The following is a 24,610-nucleotide window of genomic DNA, read 5'->3' as shown; positions in this document are numbered from 1 at the left end:
TTTCTTTCCGACAGGAAAATCCATGGCGGCTCGACGCAGAGCCGATGCAGCTTGCCTTCCCTTTCAGCACGCCACACAATGGTGAGATAATTGGTTGAATTCAGCCGTCACACTAAGTCAAGGATGACCTTGATTTCAAGAAGAAAACAAAACGGCCTGAATGAATGAGATGTTTTATGATGTGCCGCTTTCTTAGATTTGGTTTGCAAATGTCAGGTTTATGAAGCCAATCTATCAGCTATATCAGAGTTTTTCCACTTTCTCCTTTGCTATATGGATACAAATACACTCAGCCACTTTAATAGGAACTTGTTCTTGATTTTAAGATCCTTGTTCTTGGCTGCAGGAGTGGAACCCAATGTGGTCTTCTGTTCTGCTGTTGCATGCTGAGATGCTTTTATTGCTCACCACGGTTGTAAAGAGTGATTATATGAGTCTTCCTGGCAGCTCGAACCAATCTGTCCATTTTCCTCTGACCTCTCTTATCAACAAGGCATTTGTTTCCACCCACAGAACCTTCCCTCACTCCCTTGATGTTTTCTTGTTTTCCGCACCATTCTGTGCAAACTTGAGAGACTGTTGTGTGCAAAAACCCGAGGAGATCAACAGTTTCTGAAATACTCAAACCAACACCCATGCCACAGTGAAAGAAAGTCGCACTTTTTGAGATCATCGTTTTTCCCATTCGGATGTTTGAACACTGTGAACGTTAACTGAAGCTCTTGATTTGTATCCACGCAATTTTATTGGCTGATGAGAGAACTACATAAAACAGCAGGTGGATATACAGTGCTCAGCGTAAATGAGTGCACCCCCTTTGAAAAGTAACGTTTTAAACAATATCTCAATGAACACAAACAATTTCCAAAATACTGACAAGACAAAGTTTAATATAACATATCTCATTATCTCTAGCCGCTTTATCCTGTTCTACAGGGTCGCAGGCAAGCTGGAGCCTATCCCAGCTGACTACAGGCGAAAGGCTGGGTACACCCTGGACAAGTCGCCAGGTCATCACAGGGCTGACACATAGACACAGACAACCATTCACACTCACATTCACACCTACGGTCAATTTAGAGTCACCAGTTAACCTAACCTGCATGTCTTTGGACTGTGGGGGAAACCGGACCACCCGGAGGAAACCCACGCGGACACGGGGAGAACATGCAAACTCTGCACAGAAAGGCCCTCGTCGGCCACGGGGCTCGAACCCGGACCTTTTTGCTGTGAGGCGACAGCGCGAACCACTACACCACCGTGCCGCCCTTAATATAACATCTGTTTAACTTATAACGTGAAAGTAAGGTTAATAATATAAACTTGGATTATACATTTTTCAGTTTTACTCAAATTAGGGTGGTTCAAAAATGAGTACACCCCACAACAAAAACTACTCCATCTAGTACAACCCCGATTCCAAAGAAGTTGGGACAAATTGTAAATAAAAACGGAATGCAATAATTTACAGATCTCAAAAACTGATATTGTATTCACAATAGAACATGGACAACATATCAAATGTCGAAAGTGAGACATTTTGAAATTTCATGCCAAATATTGGCTCATTTGAAATTTCATGACAGCAACACATCTCAAAAAAGTTGGGACAGGGGCAATAAGAGGCTGAAAAAGTTAAAGGTATAAAAAAGGAACAGCTGGAGGACCAAACTGCAACTCATTAGGTCAATTGGCAATAGGTCATTAACATGACTGGGTATAAAAAGAGCATCTTGGAGTGGCAGCGGCTCTCAGAAGTAAAGATGGGAAGAGGATCACCAATCCCCCTAATTCTGCACCGACAAATAGTGGAGCAATATCAGAAAGGAGTTCGACAGTGTAAAATTGCAGAGTTTGAACATATCATCAGCTACAGTGCATAATATCATCAAAAGATTCAGAGAATCTGGAAGAATCTCTGTGCGTAAGGGTCAAGGCCGGAAAACCATACTGGGTGCCCGTGATCTTCGGGCCCTTAGACGGCACTGCATCACATACAGGCATGCTTCTGTATTGGAAACCACAAAATGGGCTCAGGAATATTTCCAGAGAACATTATCTGTGAACACAATTCACTGTGCCATCCGCCGTTGCCAGCTAAAACTCTATAGTTCAAAGAAGAAGCCATATCTAAACATGATCCAGAAGCGCAGACGTCTTCTCTGGGCCAAGGCTCATTTAAAATGGACTGTGGCAAAGTGGAAAACTGTTCTGTGGTCAGACGAATCAAAATTTGAAGTTCTTTATGGAAATCAGGGACGCCGTGTCATTCGGACTAAAGAGGAGAAGGACGACCCAAGTTGCTATCAGCGCTCAGTTCAGAAGCCTGCATCTCTGATGGTATGGGGTTGCATTAGTGCGTGTGGCATGGGCAGCTTACACATCTGGAAAGACACCATCAATGCTGAAAGGTATATCCAGGTTCTAGAGCAACATATGCTCCCATCCAGACGACGTCTCTTTCAGGGAAGACCTTGCATTTTCCAACATGACAATGCCAAACCACAGACTGCATCAATTACAGCATCATGGCTGCGTAGAAGAAGGGTCCGGGTACTGAACTGGCCAGCCTGCAGTCCAGATCTTTCACCCATAGAAAACATTTGGCGCATCATAAAACGGAAGATACAACAAAAAAGACCTAAGACAGTTGAGCAACTAGAATCCTACATTAGACAAGAATGGGTTAACATTCCTATCCCTAAACTTGAGCAACTTGTCTCCTCAGTCCCCAGACGTTTACAGACTGTTGTAAAGAGAAAAGGGGATGTCTCACAGTGGTAAACATGGCCTTGTCCCAACTTTTTTGAGATGCGTTGTTGTCATGAAATTTAAAATCACCTAATTTTTCTCTTTAAATGATACATTTTCTCAGTTTAAAAATTTGATATGTCATCTATGTTCTATTCTGAATAAAATATGGAATTTTGAAACTTCCGCATCATTGCATTCCGTTTTTATTTACAATTTGTACTTTGTCCCAACTTTTTTGGAATCAGGGTTGTAGTTTGTATGGCTTCCATGATTTTTAATGACGGCACCAAGTCTTCTAGGCATGGAATGAACAAGTTGGTGACATTTTGCAACATCAATCTTTTTCCATTCTTCAACAACGACCTCTTTTAGTGACTGATGCTCAACTTGTCTCTTCAGAATTCCCCGTAGGTGTTCGATTGGGTTCAGATCAGGAGACGTACTTGGCCACTGAATCACTTTCACCCTGTTCTTCTTCAGAAATCCAACAGTGGCCTTAGATGTGTGTTTAGTCATGTTGGAAAAGTGCACGACGACCAAGGGCACGGAGTGATGGTAGCATCTTCTCTTTCAGTATAGAGCAATATGTCTGTGAATTCATGATGCCATCAATGAAATGCAGCTCCCCGATACCAGCAGCACTCATGCAGCCCCACATAAGGACACTGCCACCACCATGTTTCACTGTAGGCACCAGGCATTTTTCTTTGTATTCCTCACCTTTGCGACGCCATCAGTTCCAAAAACATTTATCTTGGTCTCATCACTCCAGAGTACAGAGTCCCAGTAGTCTTCATCTTTGTCAGCATGGGCCTTGGCAAACTCTAGGCGGACTTTTTTGTGCCTGGGCTTTAGGAGAGGCTTCTTTTGTGGACGGCGTCCGTGCATGCCATTCCTCTGCAGCGTACGCCGTATTGTGTCACGGGAAATAGTCACCCCAGTTTGGATTTCTACTTCTTTAGATAACTGCATGCCAATTTTCTTCAACCCTTCTTATCAGAAGACGCTCCTGTCGAGGTGTTAACTTCCGTGGACAACCTGGACGTCTCTGTGAGATGGTTGCAGTTCCATGTTTCTGAAATTTTTTGGACCACTTTTGCTACAGTATTCTGACTGATAAGTAAAGCTTTGCTGATCTTCTTGTAGCCTTCACCTTTGTGGTGGAAAGAAATTATTTTCTTTGGGGAATTCTGAAGAGACGAGTTGAGCATCAGTCACTAAAAGAGGTCGTTGTTGAAGAATGGAAAAAGATTGATGTTGCAAAATGTCGCCAACTTGTTCATTCCATGCCTAGAAGACTTGGTGCCGTCATTAAAAATCATGGAGGCCGTACAAAGTTCTAGATGGAGTAGTTTTTGTTGTGGGGTGTTTGAGTAAAACTGAAAAATGTGTAATACAAGTTATAACCTTACTTTCACGTTATAAGTTAAACAGATGTTCTATTAAACTTGTCAACATTTTGGAAATTGTTTGTGTTTATTGAGATATTGTTTAAAATGTTACTTTTCAAAGGGGGTGCACTCATTTACGCTCAGCACTGTATGTATAGGTGTTCCTACTAAAGTGGCCAGCGAGTGTATATGTAAGGTAGGGTTTGGTTTTTTTTTTTTTTTTTAATTATTGTTATTATTATTTGAAATTTATGCAAATAGTCTCCCTCTGCTTGTGTTTCTACAAACCCGAGACTCATTTGTACAGAAATTAGAAATGCACAGTGGATCCAAACAAGCTGTACAGGATCCAAACGCGCTTTTTTTTTTCCCTTTACTAATTAGTTTCTTCCCTCAGCAGGCAAAGGGGTCAGATTGCAGCTCTCAAAGTTAGCAATTCCGGGTTTTCCCAGCAGGCCCGGAGGAATGATTTAGCAGCCGTTGTCTTTGTGCGCAGCATGTAAATGGCAGGGCCGTGTTGCTCGGGTGCGATCAATCCGTCTGTCTGATATCAGATGCACCACAAATACACAAATGGTATGAGTTCGCTTTCATCATGAATCAACTTCGGCAGGTTTATCGAGAACAAGAAAAGATCGAATTGGTAAAATCGTTACTAAATCGTGACTTATTGGGCTTTTTTTTTTTTTTTTTAAGTTAATACTGATACTAGGGTTGAACCGCTAATTAGAAAGATTACCGAATTAGTAAAACGTGTTTCCCAAACTGTGTCAGAAATCATTTTTCTCTTCATGTGTGAGTCCATGCTGCTACGGATGACTAATTCAGCTCCTGTTTGCAATAAATTGCACTCGTGATTTACCTTCAGCCATGTGAAATGAGCAACGTCGTTGTGTGGCTGGTGAGCTTCTAGAAATGAAAATTAGACCTCTGAAATTACTCCTCACACCTTTAAAATGAGCCTGAATTCAATGAGATGAAGTGGGATTTACTGCCGTGGGTGCGGATTATCCACCAGGCTAATTTATAGCTAATACATGTGGCACGTGGTTAGCATTAGCATGTCAATCACCGTGTGGTTTTTTTTTTCCCCTTTTTCTGTCTGTTATCGTCGGCTCTGCTGAGCTGCCAAGAAACATTTTGTCAATCTTGGAAGGAATTGATGGTTTATTAAAGCTTTGTACGTAGCAGATGACTTCAAGGCTTATACCCGAGCTTGCATTGCAGTCCTGCTGTTAATAGCCTGTCGTGTCTGTCTTTCTCTCTCATATATATGAAGAAGCAGATTTATTGAAGTACACTCGACCTTGGCAGCAAGTATGTGAATATCTTTAAATCCTTATACTTGCTTGGCTAACCAGCGAGAAAAATATGACTGATGGTGATACGTCTGCTTTAAGTTACAGATCAAGTAGTAGAATAATAATATATATTTTTAAAAAAAAGTTTTTCTTGCTACTTAAGCTGGGCTGCCAACTCTCACGCAATGAGCGTGAGACACATGCATTTGACTGTCTTCACACGCTCACCTCCGATTTCTCACGCTAGAAAAAAATCTAGTTTATCTATCTGATCTAGGCTACCTATTGTGTCACGCCAACCACTTGCGATCGATCAATTACGCCTTACGCACGGCTAAACAGGCAGAGAGGTGTTCCCTTCTGTACACACTCCCCTATGGTAGGTGGCGCATCTAATGATGCTGCACTCGCCGGAAGTTGGATAATTGCCTACCGTCAATTTAGAGGAAGAGGAGGGAGAAGGTATCCAAGTTGAAGACGGGTGTCTCAGACAGGTTTGTACATATGCACGCCAATGTGTGGTGTTACTGGCGTAATTATGAACTTATATAAAGTTTCTTAATCGTTTTAGCCTATAAGTGTTGTGAGAATATTTAATGCCATTTCGAGAGCTGTGTACTAGGCATGATAAATCATTATAGGCCTACTGCCGTGCCACAGCCTCTATCTCCCCCAACAAGCAGCACGGGAGAGCACCTCCTTAGCACACTGTTATTAAGGCACATTTTTAGTTTGTTTACTGTATGTTATCATACTTTATGACTTTATTTGAAGCCATACTGGAAATGTTGTAAAATAAAGCAAGTAAGAAAGAGATAATATTACAAATGCAAGAAGAGCCATTAGCCACCATACCTATTGTTTATTTACAGGGTATTTATTTTTAATTATTTATGATGTATGTAATTGCTCAGTTAAAGTAAATAAAGCATGGTCACCTGTAATATCAAAGAACTTGAACTTGTGAATAATTAAAAAAAAAAGACAACAATATACTGAGGAGACAGGGTTTCAAAGGGGGCAAGACAGGTAGAGAATATTTGTCAGATAACAGGCCCTGATGAATGCTCTATTACTAATAAGAAACAAATTAATAAGAAATATATTAATATAGCTTATTTAAGTATGACCAAAATTTTTAAGCCCAACTTTGTGTGCACATTCCCACCTATGGCCAAGGTTCAGCTTTTTGTGTTTCAATACTGTTCAAACTTAATCATTTTAATGTTTCTTGTAGCACATGCACATTTTGCTTACTGTTTAAGCATTTTATTTGTTCTTTTGCTGTTGATATTTTTCCCCATGCCAATCTTCTGCTGAACCCAGTGGTGGGGGAAGCCCTTAAATGCATAATGAATAGTCAGTGAGGGACAATCTTATTTTTGCAACAGTTATTAAAAACTTAACATTTAGTTTCAATTCAGAAGGTGTTTAGGCTTAGCTGATGAAATATTTTCAAACATGAACTTGCCTTTAAATCTGAAACACAGGTCTATAGGGCTACAGGAACATTGGCAGTCATCTGTAGTTTTCTAGTGTGGGGGCTTTTAAGCCAAAACTTGGTGCTTTTGTTGGCCACAAGCTGAAGGCCTGGCAAGTCAGGGTGTGTAAGAATGTAGGTATGGCACAGCAGGCCACTCCAAAAATCCACCAGAATGCAGGAACATCTACTAAATCCAAAATCTCTCCACCCCCCCACCTCCCATTGTCCATCTTTAGCTGGACGACCCACGAACAAAACACCAGAATGCAGGGGGACAAGTGAATATCAAACTGAATACAAAATTCCCACTTACTGCATGATGTGCGGAAAAATTTTGCCGTTGACCCCCCCCCCCCCCCAAAAAAAAATCTCACTCCAAGGAATTTTGAAAAGTTGGCAGCCCTGACTTAAGTCTATAATGACGTTGACTCGACCATTTGAACCTCAAAGAGCTCACTAACAAGTTTCTAATTTGTCATCGAGTTGTAGACGATGGAGTTATCACCATGTTGCGTATTTAAGCTAGCATTAGCTAGCTAACACTCACAGCAACAACACAAAAGTTTACTTGAATATCAACAAACGTTGGCATGCTAACGAACATTGGCACGCTAGCGAACGTAGCTCACATCAAGTAACGACCTTTTTTTTAACATTAAAAGATGAATTAGCTTGATAATATCAGCTAGAAAATCGAACTCGTCTTAAGCTAAGCTGGTCAAGCTGCTAGCGCTACTAAATGCTACGTAGTACACAAGTGATGAAGAAAATCACTCAACACTTAGCTGACTTAAATCACGAAAATGTATTACTTATTTTTTCCTACTAGTAAGGAAGCAGGAAAATAACTGAATAGCTAGCTGTTTGATTAGCTCGGCTGGGTTTTTTGTTTTTTTTTCTCTCAGCAAGGATGTTAGGTGACATTTTTAGGTATCCGACTCAAAAAATGTTGGTGATTTGTTCTAACATTTTTAATGTAAGATTTCATTTCTGCTACCTCGACAATACTTGGAGCATGCTAGCTAATGTAGCAAATGATGACCGGTTGCTCAGGTTAATCTGTTAGTTAGTAATAAAAATGAATTTGTTGTTAGCTTGCTAACATTCTCATCTAGCTGAAGTTACGTTATCGTCGGTTGAACCAAAAACTTCGTCACATTAGGACAGGATTATACATTAGTAAAAATCGCCAACTTTTTTTTTTTTCAGTAAAACCTTTCATTATGGCAAAAAAAAGAGCAAAGGGTATAGCTATCGATAACGTAACTACATGTTTGGTTGGTTGTTATTTTCACTTCAGGCCTTCAGACTCCATGTTTTTTTATGATGTTAGCATCACTGCACGTTCATCTGAAATTACATATATATATATCGTTTTTATTATTTTGTGTTGGATTGGACCCTGTCTCTGATCCGATATTTATTCGCGACCTTGTGGAAAGACACGCTCCGAATCAGGTGCCAGAGTTTCCTGAGCATCCCTGAGGAAATCCGACATGACAAATTGCATTAGGCTGGCGCTTGGGTTTAATAGCCGGTGGTGTTGTGTATGTGTGCACCAGCATGTGTGGGTGTCTCATGCAGATAGATAATTACAGAGAGACTCGTATCGGCGCTCAGTTACTTAGCACAAGTGATCATTTCATCCTGTGTAATAAGAAGCGATGATGCGGAATGTTCCACGAGGCGTCCCACGCTCACAGTGTGTCTACTTCCGACAGGAATAAATGACAAGTGCAGTGCAGATTGATCACCGGCTGCCATGTCGCCTACGTATCATGACATTTATAATGCATGGCTTCACCTGAGGGGGAGGCAGGAGTGCCAATTACATGCCACTCTGCCAGGGCCCCGGGTGCCACCAGGGTAATTACATGAGAGCAAGAAACACCAACAGTGCTGAATGGGACAGAAGTCTAATTTGTACATGAGGACAGTGGGGGAGGGCTGTGATTTCTATAATGTGGCTGTAGATTACCGAGATTATGTTTTGTAATCATTTCATTTCAAATATATTACACGTATACCCACATCTTGCAAAAGTATTCGTCCCCCTTGGTGTTTTGCCCTGTTCTGTCGCATTACAAGCTGGAATTAAAATGGATTTTTGGAGGGTTAGCACCATTTAATTTACACAACATGCCTACACTTTAAAGCTGCACATTGTTGTTTTATTGTGACACAAACAATAATTAAGATGGGAAAAAAAAAACCAGAAATCTGGAGTGTGCATAAGTATTCATCCCCTTCGTATGAAACCCCTAAATAAGAGCTGCTCAAAACAATTCACTTCATAAGTCACGTAATTAGTTGATTTAAGATCCACCTGTGTGCAATCAAAGTGTCACATGATGTCTGTATAAATCAACCTGTTCTGGAAAGACCCTGACTCTGCAACACTACTAAGCAGGCAGCATGAGAACCAAGGAGCCTCCAAACAGGTCAGAGACAAAGTTGTGGAGAAGTATAGATCAGGGTTGGGTTATAAAAAATATCCCAAACTTTGAATATCCCACAGAGCTCCATTAAATCCATTACAGCAAAATGGAAAGAATATGGCACCACTACAAACCTGACGAGAAGGCCGCCCACCAAAAATCACAGACCGGGCAAGGAGGGCATTAATTAGAGATGCAACAAAGACACCAAAGATAACACTGAAGGAGCTGCAAAGATCCACAGCGGAGATGGGAGCATCTGTCCATAGGACCACTTTAAGCCGTACACTCCACAGAGCAGGGCTTTATGGAAGAGTGGCCAGAAAAAAAGTCATTGCTTAAGAAAACACGTTTAGAGTTTGCCCAACAGCATGTGGCAGAATCCCCAAATACATGGAAGAAGGTTCTTTGGTCAAATGAGACTAAAATTGATCTTTCTGGCCATCATGGGAAACACCCTGAGAACACCATTCCTACAGTGAAGCATGGTGGTGGCAGCATCATGTTGTGGGGATGTTTTTCATCTGCAGGGACAGGAAAGCTGGTCAGGACTGAAAGAAAGATGGATGGCACTAAGGGCAATTCTGGAGGAAAACCTGTTTGAGTCGACCAGAGGTTTGAGACTGGGACGAAGGTTCACGTTCCAGCAGGACAATGACCCTAAACATACTGCTAAAGCTACACTCGAGTGGTTTAAAGGGAAACATTTAAATATCTTGGAATGGCCTAATCAAAGCCCAGACCTCAATCCGGTTGAGAATCTGTGGCATAACTTGAAGATTGCTGAACACCAACGCAACCCATCTAACTTGAAGGAGTTGGAGCAGTTTTTTTGAGGAATGGGCAAAAATCCCACTGGCTAGATGTGCTAAGCTAATAGAGGCATACCCCAAGAGACTTGCAGCTGTAATTGCAGGAAAAGATGACTCGACCTATGCACACTCCAGATTTCTGTTTTTTTCATTTTAATTATTGTTTGTGTCACAATAAAACAATTTTCACCTTTAAAATGTTAGGCACGTTGTGTAAATCAAATGGCGCTAAAGCGTGACTGAATGCACAATACGGTGAGGCAGAGGGGCTACAGAAGCAGAAGACCACATCTATCCAGTAAAGGACAGGAATCTGAGGCTACAGTGGACACAGGGTTATTAAAACCACCCAGTTGAGGATATGGGATGAAAAAAGTAATATCTTACATGATTTACCTACATACAGAATGTCTTAAATATGGTGTGGTGTGCTAATAAGGATAAAATATGAAGTAGCAAACAGAATAAATTACATAAGGATGAAAACGATCTGCAGAAGTGTGTATGTTGGTCATTACTGATGATCTGATGGGAAATTAAGCTTAAGAAAAATCCTAATACTGAAGGTTTCTCAAACTGCTTAAAAGGAAGTGGATTTCTGACTTTTATATTAATTACGTTTTTAGTGCGAGCTAAGTAGATTTGCATGTTGTTTTCTAAAAATGGATGGAACGAGACATTTATTTGTAGTGAACTCGACGCGAATGGAGAAAAACCTAAACCGAACGTCTGAGACGAGTGCTCAGGAATGATGAGAAGCAAGGAGAACATATGTAGTTGCCAGAAACGGAACAGATGGGCTCCGCCACTCTGTGGCACCAGCCCAGGATCGGAGAGCGTCTTTACACTTAAGTACCTCCTTGAGGTGCAGCGAGCGGCGCTATCAAACCTAGCACAAAGACGGGTTTTGAAATTAATTAAATCTTGGCACCGTCAGAAAACGCGTCCTTTAGGAAGCAGGCCTGCTGTACCCAGCCCGCTGACATTTTGTCTTAAGCTGTGCTTCATGTTATGGTGCAGACAGACAAAGCTCAGGAAAAGTGCATGTGATAAAAATCGAGCTTGTTGAGCGGCTAAAATGTTAAAAAATGTAAAACGTTAAACTCCTGCTCTGCTAGATTGCTAGATTTGGTTGCTAGGGTGTTGCCAGGTTGCTGGTATTGTATTACATGCCATGGTTGCTATGTTCTCCCACGTGATAGAAAGGGTGTCGGTACAGATGTGGTCAGAAGTTTACATACAGTGATATGAATGTCATGGCAATATTTGGGCTTTCAGTGATTTCTCTGAACTGTTCTTTTTTTGTGGCAGAATGATTGTACAGCGTACAGCTTTAATTTAAAAAAAAAACACTAGAATTTGGTGCACAAGCTTTAATTTTCTTTGGGTTTTCTGAAATCAACACAGCGTCAAAAATCTACATATGCTCTCTTAGATTATTGATTCAGAGGTGCTAAAACTTCCCAAATGTCTCTTATCTCGCCATGGCCGAGGTCTCTTAACTTCCTGTTAGGTATCATGATTGATTACAGCTGGTAGCTTCTCTGTGCCTTCATAAAAAGGGTTTGTTTACAGCACTCATTGGATTGACCAACATGCAGTAAAATGGGAAAGTCCAAGGAGCTCAGTGCAGATCTGAGAAAGAGGATCGCAGATGTACACAACTCCGGAATGTCTCTTGGAGCCATTTCTAAACAACTGCAAATTCCAAGATCAGTTCAAACAATTGTATCAAAGTTATTGTGAGGTGTAGTCACTTTGCCAAGCCACTTTGCTTCAAGAAAACCCAAACTGTCACCCTCAGCTGAAAGGAAATTGGTTTGGATGGTCAGGAACCATCTGGGAACCACCATGGCACAGCCCTGCCATGAACTGGAAGCTGATGGATCACTGTCTACAGTTCAGATCACCATGGACCAAGAGGCTGCTATCCAAGAAATAACCCCCTGCTCCAAAATTGACACCTTCAAGCTTAAAGTTTGAAGCTGACCACACGGACAAAGAAAAAGCCTTCTGGAAAGACAAGGATTGAGTTGTTTGGCCACAATGACCACCATGTACAGAGGAACACTGTACCAGCTGGTGGTGGTGGTAGGATCATCATGCTCTGGGGCTGTTTTGCTGCCAGTGGAACTGGTTCATTGCACAAAGTGGATGGAATAATGAAGGAGGAGGACTACCTCAGAATTCTTCAGCATAAACCATCAGAAACTTGAACATGACTTGGGAGTTACAACAGGACAATGAACCCAAACATGCATCAGAGCTGGTTGTGGAGGATAAAGCAGTCTAACATTAAGCTTAAAACAACTCCTGACTTCAACCCTGTTGAAAATATATGGACCGCTCTTATACCGCAAGTTGAGTCCATGCCAAGAAAAAAAAAATTAACTGAACTCTACCAATTCTACCATGAAGAGTCGTGAAATATCCAACCAGAATGCTGTCAGAATTTCGCTCCGATTCAAACTCGGCAAGTGAACTGTGTGAGAAAGTACATGTATAGCTATAGGAGTATGACAGGAATTGTCACGTCCTGCTTCCCATGCTGATAAACACCACACACTCGTGTTTATTCATGTTTCAGTTTTGGTCCTGTCTCCACCCCCTGTTCTGTCACTTGCTTGTTACCTGATTGTGAGCACCTGTTTTGTGTTTGTTGGACAAGGTTATGTTTTCGCCTCTGTTCCCAACATAACTCAAAAAGTAGTGAACGGATTTGGATGAAATTTGGTGGACAGCTTTCGTATTATCCTAGGTTCAAGTTATTTTGCTTTTGATGTTCATGATATGTGGCTTGGCGGAGGTATGGACTCTACCCTTCTAGTTGTGTCTGAAAACTTTTTAATGCCCATAACTCTGGGTCTAGTTTCCAAGTGACTCATCTCTTGTATGTCCTGGATTTAGATTTTTTTTTTTTTTTATGGAATATCTTATGTTGCCTGTGGCTTGTCTTTGCGCTCACCTCTGCTAGATCTGAATAGAAAACACACAGTACTGTACAAAAGTCTTAGCCCCCCTGTTTTTTTTCCAATACAAACTTTGTTATAGATTTCTGTTTTATGACTTCTACATTATCGAGTCAAAACATTACAGAAATATTTGACTTCCAAACATTCATTTTGGGGGGGGGGTGTTCCAGCACAAAATTAAATGTTGCAGAAAAAAATATTTGTATCTGAGCAGCATATTCCATAAGAGACCACTTTTTAGATTAAGAAAGAAAACGTAATGAAGGAAGCAAAGGGTCGTCTCGCACCAAATATTGACTGTTTCATTTATTATGGCTTACTGATTACAGGGGTTGTTTTTGTTTTTGTTTTTTTTTAAAGTTGAAACATTTCATTTCATTATTTTTAAGCCATTTTTTGGTCGACAGCATTTCTTTACATGTGCCTAAGACTTTTGCACAGGACTGTATGTGTGTGTTTGGAAAAATTGTGAGTTTTATGTTCTAATATTGGGCAAATATAAAATTAATATTTTGCTGGTCCTGCCCACTGAGGTTGATTGACATATTACCATGAAATAAAGCATTGAATCCATGCATAAATCGTACTGTGCATCCAGAATGTCAATACACTATTACAGTGGTGTTTGAAAGTTTGTGAACCCTTTAGAATTTTCTATATTTCTGCATAAATATGACATAAAACATCATCAGATTTTCACACAAGTCCAAAAAGTAGAGAAAGAGAACCCAGTTAAACAAATGAGACAGAAATATTATACTTGGTCATTTATTTATTGAGGAAAATGATCCAATATTACATTTCTGTGAGTGGCAAAAGTATGTGAACCTCTAGGATTAGCAGTTAATTTGAAGGTGAAATTAGAGTCAGGTGTGAGTGGGCACCCTGTTTTATTTAAAGAACAGGGATCTATCAAAGTCTGATCTTCACAACACGTGTTTGTGGAAGTGTATCATGGCACGAACGAAGGAGATTTCTGAGGACCTCAGAAAAAGCGTTGTTGATGCTCATCAGGCTGGAAAAGGTTACAAACCATTTCTAAAGAGTTTGGACTCCACCAATCCACAGTCAGACAGATTGTGTACAAATGGAGGAAATTCAAGACCATTGTTACCCTCCCCAGGAGTGGTCGACCAACAAAAATCACTCCAAGAGCAAGGCATGTAATAGTTGGCGAGGTCACAAAGGACCCCAGGGTAACTTCTAAGCAACTGAAGGCCTCTCTCACATTGGCTAATGTTCATGAGTCCACCATCAGGAGAACACTGAACAACAATGGTGGACATGGCAGGGTTGCAAGGAGATAACCACTGCTCTCCAAAAAGAACATTGCTGCTCGTCTGCAGTTTGCTAAAGATCATGTGGACAAGCCAGAAGGCTATTAGAAAAATGTTTTGTGGACGGATGAGACCAAAATAGACCTTTTTGGTTTAAATGAGAAGCGTTATGTTTGGAGAAAGGAAAACACTGCATTCCAGCATAAGAACCTTATCCCATCTGTGAAACATGGTGGTGGTAGTATCATGGTTTGGGCCTGTTTTGCTGCATCTGGGCCAGGACGGCTGGCCATCACTGATGGAACAATGAATTCTGAATTATACCAGCGAATTCTAAAGGAAAATGTCAGGACATCTGTCCATGAACCGAATCTCAAGAGAAGGTGGGTCATGCAGCAAGACAATGACCCTAAGCACACAAGTCGTTCTACCAAAGAATGGTTCAAGAAGAATAAAGTTAATGTTTTGGAATGGCCAAGTCAAAGTCCTGACCTTAATCCAATCGAAATGTTGTGGAAGGACCTGAAGCGAGCAGTTCATGTGAGGAAACCCACCAACATCCCAGAGTTGAAGCTGTTCTGTACGGAGGAACGAGCTAAAATTCCTCCAGGCCGGTGTGCAGGACTGATCAACAGTTACCGCAAACGTTTAGTTGCAGTTATACACAAGGGGGGTCACGCTTTTGCCACTCTCAGATGTGTAATATTGAATCATTTTCCTCAATAAATAAATGACCAAGTATAATATTTTTGTCTCATTTGTTTAACTGGGTTCTCTTTATCTACTTTTAGGACTTGTGTGAAAATCTGATGATGTTTTAGGTCATATTTATGCAGAAATAGAGAAAATTCTAAAGGGTTCACAAACTTTCAAGCACCCCTGTACCTGAACATGAGCATTTCACATTCTCTCATACACACGCACGCACACACCACTAAGGCTTCAGCAAATTTATTCTTCTTTAATGGCAGCTCTTGTCAGACCTCAGGAAATTCTTGTCAGAAGTCTGATGTCCAGCTTGTCAGACTGACAGGCCCCGTAGAGAGACACGTTACTCTCATCTGAGCGGCACAAGGAAATAATGAACAGTGTATTGCGTAGGATTTCATTTAAATGTGCATGGGGGGCTCACACCTGCCTGAACACCCCCACTGGGATCTCAGTCCTATTAAACTTATGGGCATTTTGGGGTAATTCACAATGTGACATTGCTTTTTCTGCTGCGTCAGGACACACTCGGGCCTCCCGGAGGACTCGTTAATGAACCGGAGAGTGGATCTTCACGTCCCAGCTTTCTCAGCAGCACAAACTCGACCGAGAGCAGTGGATATAAAGTGTATGTGGAACTGTTATTTCATCAGGATGCCTTTTTCCTTTCTTAGAGAGCACTTTTCAAAAATATGTTATTAAAAAAAAGTGTATTCAACATGAGAAATAACCCCTATCGGAGTGTATTCGTGTTTAAAGCCACAATTAATGTAATAATACACATGGGGGCGTGCTGTTACAGGAAAGTAAGCATTTTAACAGGGAAGTAAATTTATCCCTGGACTTGATTTTTTTTTTTTTAATTAAAAAGCATATTCTATTCCTTTTATACCTTAGCTATACAATCTTGTACATTTTAAAGAACAACACACACTTTTTATCCATTTATAGTTACATTTAATGTTAAGGTCATCAAAATAGATTTTTGCTTACGTTAGTTATTTGCTAACGTACAGTCGTACGTTAAAACGTACAGCACTACCTTTGACACTGGAGACTCCTCCCATAAAAGTTAAATCTTAACTTTTTGCATGCAATATTTATTTTCTGAGGTAATGCCAGCTAGTGGCTAACAAGATGACAAATTGGCTAGCTAGCTGTCACTTAAATTGGCCCCGCCCCTAAATGTGCATAAATGTCTGGCTCAGTATAATTTAAACTGTTGAATTATATAAAAATTCACCCCCTGTGCAGTTGTCATAAAGGGAGAAACTAGCTATAGAGACCGAAATCGTTTTTTGTGCAGGCTGTAAACATGTTTTTCACTGTAAAGCTGGACATTTTTTTTTTTTTTAACACGGGGTCTATGGCGAATTGACTCGCTTTTGGAGCCTGCCTCAAGTCACCATTCGAGAAACTGCAGATTTTACCACTTCCACATTGGCTTCATTTTTCAGGAACGGAGGTTGCCGCTTGATCAGGATGCACATGTGCACTCTGGATTCCGGGACATAGAGGACTTTCACATGACGTCATCTTAACTGTGGATTTGTTTACACGGCCATGTTGCCGGGAGCTTTGTGTTGGACAATGACCAGCACAAGTGTGATTATGTAAGCAAAATTCAGTAAAGATCTACTGTACATGTAAGCTTTTACATCTAAAAGAACAATGGCAGAAACCTGTAGTGCTTTTGGATGTAATAACAGACATGGAGATAAACCTGGTTTAACTTTTCACCACTTCCCAGTGAACCCAGAAAGATGAGAAAAATGGCAAGCTGCAGTTAAACAGGAAGACTGGATGATGACGAGGTATCCCTGTGTGTGTGGAGAACGTTTATCAGGTTAGTGTGAAAGCGTTGTGCAACGTTAAAGTGTATACGAGCAATTCCAGCGTTATGGACGTGACACTTGAACTCAAAATGGCAACAAATGACCCAGTGCATGTTTTATTGTCTCCCAGTATTTAAACAGGTGTTGCATATTTTAAGGCTGTACCATACTGGAGAAGTGATAGAACAAGAACAATTCCCATAGTACATCTAGGGCATGCCAGAAAACGCCAATAAAAGATGCGTTATGGATTTGACAGAAAAAATATCACTTTTCTTGGGTGACTGTACATTTTTATCAAACTCTGTGAAATTGTAAACCTAATGTCGAAATGGAGATATCCATTTGATAGAGGGGTCCAAGGTGAATATTAAAAAATCTTTGTTTAAAATATTTTGTATTTCATGCAGAGTTTCGGAAGGAAAAGTCAGCGTTATGGATGTGACGAAATTCCGTTATGGATGTGACGCGTCTGAAATAGACATGGCATATGTTTAGAAAATCAGCAATTTAACCACTCCTTTGAAAAACTCTCTAAATATCAGCTAAAACTATCAAAGTTCTTAAATAATATTTAGGATGGCTATTGTTTTGCTGTTTTGTGGATTTTAGCATGCATTTCTGTGGCTTGTGGCAATAATATAGAATTGTACATGATCAAAGTTGATTTTAGCTTGGGTTTTACATTATAAGAAAGACTGACATATTAAGGCGAAGGGAACAATTCTTGTGACAAATTGGTTCAACTTATTCACATCTGTAAAATACAGGCCTAGGTGATATCTCTGGGAGTGGTTTTGATGTATTACATGTTGCTTTATTCTTGCATGGTGAGGTTGACATTTACATGGAATTGCCCATACCTGGATGTGGGCTTTGGTTTGGACGCGATATATTTTATTAGACCTAATGGTTGGCTAGACTCGCAGCATGTTTGTGTACTGATAATATAGACGAGGCTAAATACCGTAAAATATGCTAGATCTAGGCCCTGGCTTGCTTATTACGGTTATGTCCACATTTGAGTTTACCTTCATCATAATAAGGTGTTTTTCTTTATTGGGAGTTTCCCATAACATGCCGGCACGAAACCTGATTCAGAATATCGGTAAGCATCTGTACTTTCGTAAGCCTTTAGCATTTCCAGTGTATTTAGAAGTCCTAAATATTAAGTAGTTCAGGATGTTGTAGTGTCCCAAATCCGGTAGCTGCTTTGCCAAACATTTCAAGTGGAATAAATACATTTGTGGGTATATTAAGAAGAAGAAGCCTTTCATTTTAGTCACATGTACACTCAGGCACAGTGAAATTCCTCCTCTACATTTAACTCATTTGAAGACGTGAACATACGCATGTGCGCACACAGATTAGATTAGATTAAACTTTATTGATCCCTTTGGGAGGGTTCCCTCAGGGAAATTAAGATTCCAGTAGCAGCATCATTACAGATAAACAGAGAAAAGAAATAGAGAAAAACTTCTAGATAAATTAAAATAAATCAAGTATTTCCATATACAAATATAAAAGAATAAGATATGGGGAAGAGGGGGAGGTTGGGAGAAGTAGGGTTAGGGTAAGTGTGTGTGTGTGGGGGGGGGAGCAGGAAAGATATTGCACATTGTCCGGTATTGCTTATTGTCAGGCTAGGCTACTGCTCCTTCCCGTCCTCTGTCCTCCTGTTACCCCCCCTCCCCCCCAGAGAGGAGTTGTACAGTCTGATGGCGTGAGGAACAAAGGAGTTTTTGAGTCTGTTCGTCCTGCACTTGGGAAGGAGCATTCTGTCACTGAACAGGCTCCTCTGGTTGCTGATGACAGTGTGCAGAGGGTGACTGGCATCATCCATGTTGTTCAATAGTTTGTCCATAGACCTCTTCTCTGCCACCGTCACCAGAGTGTCCAGCTTCATGCCAACCACAGAGCCTGATCAGTTTGTCCAGCCTGGATGTGTCCTTCTTGGATGTGCTGCCCCCCCAGCACACCACGGTGTAAAACAGGACACTAGCGACCATAGACTGCTAGAACATCCACAGGAGTTTCCTGCAGATGTTAAAGGACCACAGTCTCCTAAGGAAGTATAGCCTGCTCTGTCCCTTCCTGTATAAGTGATTGGTGTTGCAAGTCCAGTCCAGCTTGCTGTCCAGCCACAGCCCGAGGTACTTGTAGGAATCCACAGCCTCCACCTCAACTCCCTCAATCAGAACTGGTCGTGACCTTGGTCTGGACCTCCCAAAATCAATGACCAGCTCCTTGGTCTTCAAGGTGTTGAGCTGTAGATGGTTCCTGTTGCACCACACAGCAAAGTCCCTCACCAGGCTCCTATACTCCTCCTCTCTGTCGTCACTGATACACCCAATGATGGCTGCGTCATCGGCAAACTTCTGAATGTGACACAGCAGAAGTCCGCGGTGTACAAGGTGAAGAGAACGAGAGCAAGAGAGCGTGTGCGCGCACAGTGGGCAGAATAAATAAATACGTTTGTGGGTAAATTATACGGACCTGTGTTGCCTGCATGTTTCAGCTTTTGGATGTAATGCTATCTGTTGGTATAAAATAAATTTTTAATCGTTTCTGAGCGATTGTATTGACTGCAGTCATCTCGAGTTTCATCATTTATTGCTGCGGCTGTTTCTTTGTTTGCCTGGCAACATGGCAGGTGCTGCGTGAAAAACAAAAGTCTGTGACGTCACTGAAAGGCTTCTATTGTTGAAAAAAGCAGTGGCAAAAGCACCAGTTCCAAGTCCTTGGTTTGGCGACGTGAATTCAACTCCAGGACACTGAGCTGGACAGCTTTTTCAACCCCAAAATACAAGTAACTTGTGTAAAATGAGCGTTAATAACGGCAGGTTGATGATAACTGACTTGGGTTCACTCAGTATTAGGAAAGGTGGTGTTGTTTGATGCTTCATATCCTTTTTTTTCCCTCATTATCGATTATAAGTGTATAAAATAAGCAGTAAAGAGATGGTCCGGGGCAGAGTGAGAACACCACACAGGGGTTCAACTTTTATATCTTTTGAATAGAATCATAAAATTGGCCTAATTGTGATGCGGTGCTGCGTTTAATGTCGTCTTACGTGTCGAGCCGTGAAATGGAGTTAGCTCAGTGAAGGATTTAGCACCCATTCAGTGGAATGCAATTGGCCTACAGAGATGGGGTGGGGTGAGAATTTCATGTTAGTTCAGCTCCGTTTTAGTGCTTTAATGGCATAAAACACACACGAATGGAATCACAGGGCAAATCTACTTTGCTGGATCTCATTTCACAGTTCTGCTTTAACACACACACACACCCTGACTTCGCCAGTTCCCGTCCAGATCATCTTCTGTGCTCTCCTGATTACATTCAGTGTCAGTGTGTGGAAACGTATCATTTGCACCACTGTGATTGACGCCTCGTTACACTCGCACAGTTATGGGGGTGAGGATATGCTGGCAGGGTATGAGTCACAGTTTCCAAGTCATCTTTCAAAATACAACAAAAATCGGTATCCCAGTTTGGTTAACCTTCTGCTCTAATTTATGTCTATCGTTTCATTATACATCAGCACGGCAAGAATAGTACTGTAGTGTATCCACTTGCCCTGTACACACACGCTCACATCCTGCGCCTCACTGTACGTTTCATCATGCCCCTGATCTCACACGTTGGTATGTGGTCGGATTTTTCTAACAGGTGCTGCTCAGAACTTTTGAAAATTCAGTATCGAAACTGAAAAGGAAAAATGTCATCTTTGGTGCATCTTTTACTTAAATCCAGCGCCAGATTACAGTGACCTCGGACTCGGCTCCCTGAGGACTGAAATCGAAGTTGTACACATCGTAGGCCATCTGATCAAAAAGAAATAAATGGTAAACTTTTGGGTAACTGTGATAATGCAGGCTTGGTCAGAATGATCCAAGTTGGATCCTCGTGGTGGTCTTGCAAAGTTTGTTGTCATTAAAATTCACATCACCCACCTTTATATGATACATAACTGTTATACAGTCTGTTGGACAATTGTTTAAAGGAACAGTCCACCGTACTTCCATAATGAAATATGCTCTTATCTGAATTGAGACGAGCTGCTCCGTACCTCTCCGAGCTTTGCGTGACCTCCCAGTCAGTCAGACGCAGTCAGACGCGCTGTCACTCCTGTTAGCAATGTAGCTAGGCTCAGTATGGCCAATGGTATTTTTGGGGGCTGTAGTTAGATGCGACCAAACTCTTCCACGTTTTTCCTGTTTACATAGGTTTATATGACCAGTGATATGAAACAAGTTCAGTTACACAAATTGAAACGTGGCGATTTTCTATGCTATGGAAAGTCCGCACTATAATGACAGGCGTACTAACACCTTCTGCGCGCTTCGGCAGCGTATTGATACAGAGCTCAGATATCAATGCGCTGCCGAAGCGCGCAGAAGGTGTTAGTACGCCTGTCATTATAGTGCGCACTTTCCATAGCATAGAAAATCGCCACGTTTCAATTTGTGTAACTGAACTTGTTTCATATCACTGGTCATATAAACCTATGTAAACAGGAAAAATGTGGAAGAGTTTGGTCGCATTTAACTACAGCCCCAAAAAATACCATTGGCCATGCTGAGCCTAGCTACATTGCTAACAGGAGTGACAGCGCGTCTGACTGCGTCTGACTGACTGGGAGGTCGCGCAAAGCTCGGAGAGGTACGGAGCAGCTCGTCTCAATTCAGATAAGAGCATATTTCATTATGGAAGTACGGTGGACTGTTCCTTTAAGACGGTGTTTCTCAACCAGTGGGTGGCAAAGCGCCATCTAGTGGGCTGTGATTTTTATTTTTTAAGCTAATTTTTACTCGTAGTTTGGTGCAATTGCTGGGTTGCATCAGACGTCACATCCGCCTCATTAAGCTACGGTCACACTACAGCTCACGATGGGTTATCGATGAAAATGAGGCATTTTGGCAGTGATGCATGGTGATATCAAAGTCAAAGAGAGTCCCATATACATTTTCGTACATTGGGGGAGTGTCTGTTAGAGAGCACACTTGTCCTGGGCCATCAGCATAGTGAGGTAGGGTGGCCAGTTCCTTTCCTCGCCGCCTTAACTTCCCCAGTGTTTCCACCAGGTCCCCATTCACTGCTGGGTGGACAGGAAGCGAGCCCCAGATTACCGTCCAAGGCGAGGCTCGAACCGGGGACCGTTCGCTTAGTGGTCAAGCGCTCTAACCACTTGGCCACTTCGCCTCGCATGGTGATATACACATGAGCTAAAAGTTGTGGTCACACAGCAGGCCAACACTTGACTGTCACGCCTTTCCATGCTTGAGTCTCTCGCAGCTCGAGCTGCGCATTGTACATGCTCTTGGGACCCAGCCGTTATGGGAAACACCTGATGCTGATTTGAGCACATGCAGATGCGTATGGGGTGCCAAGTGTCACCGGGCCCATTTCGTGGACGAAATGCATTTTGTCCATCACGTAGCTCATTAAGTAATTTTAACGTAGCTCATTAATGTAATTTTCCATCACGTAATTTCGTGACCGTAGCTTAATGAGGCGGATGTGACGTCTGATGCAACCCAGCAATTGCACCAAACTACGAGTAAAAATTAGCTTAAAAAATAAAAATCACAGCCCACTAGATGGCGCTTTGCCACCCACTGGTTGAGAAACACCGTCTTAAACAATGAAGGGTGCTAATAATTGTCCAACAGACTGTATAACAGTTATGTATCATATAAAGGTGGGTGATGTGAATTTTAATGACAACAAACTTTGCAAGACCACCACGAGGATCCAACCTGCATCATTCTGACCAAGCCTGCATTATCACAGTTACCCAAAAGTTTACCATTTATTTCTTTTTGATCAGATGGCCTACGACGTGTACAACTTCGATTTCAGTCCTCAGTGAGCCGAGTCCGAGGTCACTGTAATCTGGCGCTGGATTTAAGTAAAAGATGCACCAAAGATGACATTTTTCCTTTTCAGTTTCGATACTGAATTTTCAAAAGTTCTGAGCAGCAACTGTTAGAAAAATCCGACCACATACCAACGTGTGAGATCAGGAACATGATGAAATGTATAGTGAGGCGCAGGATGTGAGCGTGTGTGTACAGGGCAAGTGGATACAATACAGTACTATTCTTGCCGTGCTGATGTATAATGAAACGATAGACATAAATTAGAGCAGAAGGTTAACCAAACTGGGATACCGATTTATTTTGTTGTATTTTGAAAGATGACTTGGAAACTGTGACTCATACCCTGCCAGCATATCCTCACCCCCATAACCGTGCGAGTGTAACGAGGCATCAATCACAGTGGTGCAAATGATGCGTTTCGTGATCTACCATACTGCATTCTGTGGACGAAATTCATTTCGTGATGGAAATTACGTGATCCGCCTTATTAAGCTACGGTCATGTCCATCACGAAATGCAGTGTGGTAGATCACGAAATTAATTTCGTCAATCACGGAATGCATTTCGTCCACGAAATGGGCCCGGTGATGATGAAATGCATTCTGTGATGGACGAAATGGGCCCGTTGACACTTGGCACCCCATAGATACGCAGGCTGTTTCCACAGAAGCTTTGCGAAGTATTAGCATTATCACGGTCACATTTGTTTCAAGCCACGTTTATACTGTAACACTGTTTAGATACTCGACTTTATGATTCTGCTTTGCTTTGTGTTTTTGTAAACATCACGCCAGCTAATAAACACGTTTCCTGCACTTAGATCCGTCTACTGCTGTCTATCTTGTAGTGCCTTGATCCACAGCTCTTTAAGAAAGATGGAGCTGCAACCATCTCACAGAGACGTCCAGGTCGTCCACGGAAGTTAACACCTCGATAGGAGCGTCTTCTGGTGAGAAGGGCTGAAGAAAATCGGCATGCAAGCTCACTGCAGTTATCTAAAGAAGTAGAAAGCCAAACTGGGGTGACTATTTCCCGTGACACAATATGGCGTACGCTGCAGAGGAATGGCATGCACAGACGCCGTCCACAAAAGAAGCCTCTCCTAAAGCCCAGGCACAAAAAAGCCCACCAAGAGTTTGCCAGGGCCCATGCTGACAAAGATGAAGACTACTGGGACTCTATACTCTGGAGTGATGAGACCAAGATAAATGTTTTTGGAACTGATGGCGTCGCAAAGGTGAGGAATACAAAGAAAAACGCCTGGTGCCTACAGTGAAACATGGTGGTGGCAGTGTCCTTATGTGGGGCTGCATTTCATTGATGGCATCATGAATTCACAGACGTATTGCTCTATACTGAAAGAGAAGATGCTACCATCGCTCCGTGCCCTTGGTCATCGTGCACTTTTCCAACATGACTAAACACACATCTAAGGCCACTGTTGGATTTCTGAAGAACAGGGTGAAAGTGATTCAGTGGCCAAGTACGTCTCCTGATCTGAACCCAATCGAACACCTACGGGGAATTCTGAAGAGACGAGTCACTAAAAGAGGTCGTTGTTGAAGAATGGAAAAAGATTGATGTTGCAAAATGTCGCCAACTTGTTCATTCCATGCCTAGAAGACTTGGTGCCATCATTAAAAATCATGGAGGCCATACAAAGTACTAGATGTGGGGTGTACTCATTTTTGCACCACCCTAATTTGAGTAAAACTGAAAAATGTGTAATCTAAGTTATATTATTAACCTTACT

The sequence above is a fragment of the Neoarius graeffei genome, chromosome 1 (genome assembly GCF_027579695.1).
Source record: "Neoarius graeffei isolate fNeoGra1 chromosome 1, fNeoGra1.pri, whole genome shotgun sequence".
In the NCBI taxonomy this organism is placed as follows: Eukaryota; Metazoa; Chordata; class Actinopteri; order Siluriformes; family Ariidae; genus Neoarius; species Neoarius graeffei.
The sequence above is the reverse complement of the archived record's forward strand: the minus strand, read 5'-3'. Positions refer to the sequence as shown.